At 36.7% G+C, this 3,823-nt stretch overlaps 1 protein-coding gene across 1 annotated transcript in view; it reads right to left on the bottom strand.

Annotated features, from left to right (window-relative positions):
- LOC115232698 (homeobox protein aristaless-like) overlaps positions 1-3,823 on the bottom strand; it is a 139,512-nt gene that overhangs the window by 4,313 nt on the left and 131,376 nt on the right. The gene's annotated exons all lie outside the window — the stretch shown is intronic.

Raw genomic sequence — 3,823 nt, 5'->3', positions numbered from 1 at the left:
CCAGTTCTTTTTGATAATCGAAATATTTTGCTTTTTTTTTTTTTTTAATAGGAGTCGAATAATATGCATATATTTATTATACATATATTTAACACACATATATTTAACACACTTAATGATCTTCCATATTGACAATTGACAGTTCTTATGAGTTTATATAATGCGATCTACAACTGTCGCAGCGAACAAATAGTAAAAATATAGATTATTGTCAATGACATCTCAAGAAAGTCGTTCTTCCAATTCCAATTCCGGGTGAGGAAAGTAGTAGATAGGTACTTTCTTCCTTGAAATTTATTGAGACGATCCGCGAGAGTTCGAATTCCGGTTACAGTGACGTATTCTTTCCTTTCTCGAGAAGGTAAAGAGTACCGTATCATTAAAAAAAACGTCGATGCTCCAAACCGAATATTGCTGCGAGGCAGAGATCTCTACTCGTCTGCATCTTTCTTTCTACCTTTCTTTCTCTCTGCTTCCTCTTTCGTTCTCGTTTGTCTTTCTACCTGAATTTCATGTTTCTGTCCGAAAATCAACCAAATATCAGTTGTTGAAAACGTACGTATTATTAACGTTATTGTAAACGTTTCGTTAGCAATCACTTGGCCCACTTCTCGTTTCTGACAACTTGAGATACCCGGAATTGATTGCTGCGTGTAAAGATCAATTTTTGATGCATATATTTTTGTAAATATACGCCACGATAGCTATAAGAGATCCATATTAATACCATATTAATATTACTGTACATATACAATGAGAGCTTTTTTTAGTTTTTCATACTTATCGTTTAAATAGCAATCGTTTATTTGCAATATGCAATATTCAATATTTAATTGATAAACATAATTGGCAGAAATAGCAATATAAATTATGAATCTGAGCGAGAATTTAAAACTTTAACATATCAATTACCGTGTATGATTATTTCCGCGTGATATAAAACTCGTTTCCTTTTTTTACGAAATTATAAAAATATAACAAGAAAATAATCAAATATTAAATATTAATATTAATATTATAAATATACTGTTAAATATTTTTACAAATCTTTTTGTCGCTTAATGCGGAAGATATAATAATATTACTGACCTGTTCTATGACACATAAATATTTATAAAATTATACAAAGCGGGACAAAGCGGAAATCAGACCGTAAAACCTCTAACAAGATCTAGTTTTGATACTCGTTTAAATGGAAAATTGACAACGATCGCGAACGAACCGTTCGTGATGCGCGTCCGCCGGATTCCAGCGCATTCCATTCCATTTCATTCCAGCGAGACTTCTCCGAAGAGACCCGAGCATCTAATCAGTTCAACGGAAGTTCGCTCCTTTTCGTTCCTTCGTCGGTCTCATATCTCTCTTCTCTTTTCTCTTTTTCCGCCGCTTTTTCCTGCTGTGTTTACCATCCTATCTCTCTGGTTGTTAGGTCGATTTTATGCCGTGCGCGGGTTCAACCGAACGCAAATAACGTATCGCCGATTTCGTTTTAATATCAAGTCGCGCCGGGGAGAGAGAAAGAAAGAGAGAAATGTCTCGTGACAGGTTGCAATGACGAGCGATTTAGGACAACAACAATTCAACTTATCCAATCTCTCCGCGCGCGCGGGCATCTGCCGTGATTCCAGCGGCATTTTTGTATCATCGTGTTTCCGTTGTGTAGAATACGATCGTAGAGTTATAAACGTGCGGTTCGTTACGTCACATGTTCGAGTAGAACTTTTCAAGAAGCAACTATCTCTCCTGAAAACTATCCGGGATCGTTTATCGTTTCCGGCGATTATTTCCGCAGAGAAATGTTTCGTGTTACCGCTTGAGGAGTGCGACTCTCGAGATACTTACAGCGAGTATTTCTCGTCGGGTAATCGTGCGAACGGTTCTCCACCTTTTATAAAGTTTCTTCGCTCTCTGAATGCGATTTTAACTATGGATTGAATTTCAACTCACATCGTTTATTGCATGAATTTCATTCTCTTGCAGCTATTCATATTTTTTGATATATTTTCATATAAATATTTATGTTTCTGTCTTATTTTTTAATCACACTCGCCTTTTGATTAATTCCTTCTTTTATAATATTAATCAGTCTTCAAGAATATCATCTAAATCAAGATGAAGTAATTGTTATTATTATCATCACATACACAAATTATTCTTTTATATATAAAAAATCGACTTTTTTTTACATAAATTAAATATTTTGTATACTTCTCTTGAATTTTTTTTATTCTTATATTTATTTTTATTAGAGAAAAATATATAATCCTTTGGTTTTCTTTCGCATCGAAGCAGTAGAATCGAATAATGCGTCACGTAGAAAGAACATGGATAGCGATACTGAAAAATGATCTCTCCTTTTCATTCTCTTCATCGATTACGAGGTCGCGTAATAGACGAGACCTTACATGGCTCGCTTGTTTTTCCCATGTATGAAGAGAGAGAGAGATTCGCCTCATTTTCCATCGGCATTCGCGGGATTCCCGAGCCGAATCGGACGGCTACGTGTTTCATATTGTCGGCTCCGATTCTCGGCAGCATCACGAGTTTGGGAATCAAAAGTACCGCCGGGAGATGTAGACACTCCCAATACGGTTCGTCACGGAGTGGCCTCGTCATCGCGCGGACGAGGATAAACGTGTGTCCCGATGACTCTGCGATTTGATGATCGGACTCGATCATCGACTCACCGATGGGGCGGCGGTTACGAGTGCATCCCGTGAGAGAGATCCGTCGATCTCTCTTCTGGTAGCTCGGTATCGAAAAAATGATTTCGATCAGTTTGCTCGATCTCAAATTCCGTCCTGATATTCAAATTTAAGATTCGCTTACGCGATGAGTTTTTCGTAATATATCATTATTATATGCTTAGAAAAATAACAGTATTGAAGTAACACGTTTAGTATTATCAATAATTTTAAGTATGAAATTGAAGATAGGCTTCGTCCGTAAGATTTATCAAATTTTATATTCATGCTTATTGATTCCAAAAGAGATTATTAATTAGTATACGTTGTTCAGCAGCAATAAAATATTATTGTTACATTTCTTTTCTCTCTATATATGTTAAGAGTTATTTTTATCTCAAAAATTCTTATAATGATATATATTTAATTTATCATAAGTGTATAGTTAATAGATTTGATGATTCGAATTAGATGTCGCGCCCTTAACAATATTTAAATCAATCATTCTGCAAAAGAGCGAATATACGGTGAATTTATGCGCGAGTTATTTACAGTTGCGTAATAATCAATTACAACCTCGATATTTATATTTCGATTTTTGTCATTCGAAGAAGAGAAGAGGCATCCGAGCCAAACGTACGCGTTCCGCGTGTGCTACCCGCTCGTCTTGGAATCTCACCTAGACACACAAGAGATTAGAGGCCCCTGGCATCGTTAGGGTAAAAATGGGGAAGGGGGATCTCGGGTGCCAGGACCCCCCACGGTGAGCAGGATTGCCCCCAGCAGGGCGCTAAACATCTCCGACTCTCGGCTTTTAAAACAAAACGCAACCACGTCGCCGCCGGAACCTAGTCGTTTCGTGCTTAATCGTGCCGCATTAATTACACGAACGCCGGGTATGTTCGTTTCTTCTGCTTCTCCGCTTCAATCTTTTCCTCTTTTTCTCTTTGGCCGACAAACAAGATTCTCCCGCGCCTTCGACATGCCATGTATAGATACTTCCTCGAGCGAATCGTTCTTTAAACTTTTTCAAACTTAGTGATTGTAATTGAAAATTTGATATAAAAAGAATTAAATGTTAAAGATAAAAGTCTCAAGGCAAAACACTTTTGTATATAATAATATTTTATATATATATA

This window comes from Formica exsecta, unplaced genomic scaffold, assembly GCF_003651465.1.
Source record: "Formica exsecta isolate Colony F162 unplaced genomic scaffold, ASM365146v1 scaffold149, whole genome shotgun sequence".
In the NCBI taxonomy this organism is placed as follows: domain Eukaryota; kingdom Metazoa; phylum Arthropoda; class Insecta; order Hymenoptera; family Formicidae; genus Formica; species Formica exsecta.
Note: the sequence above shows the minus strand (reverse complement) of the source record. Positions and strands in the feature narration are given on the sequence as shown.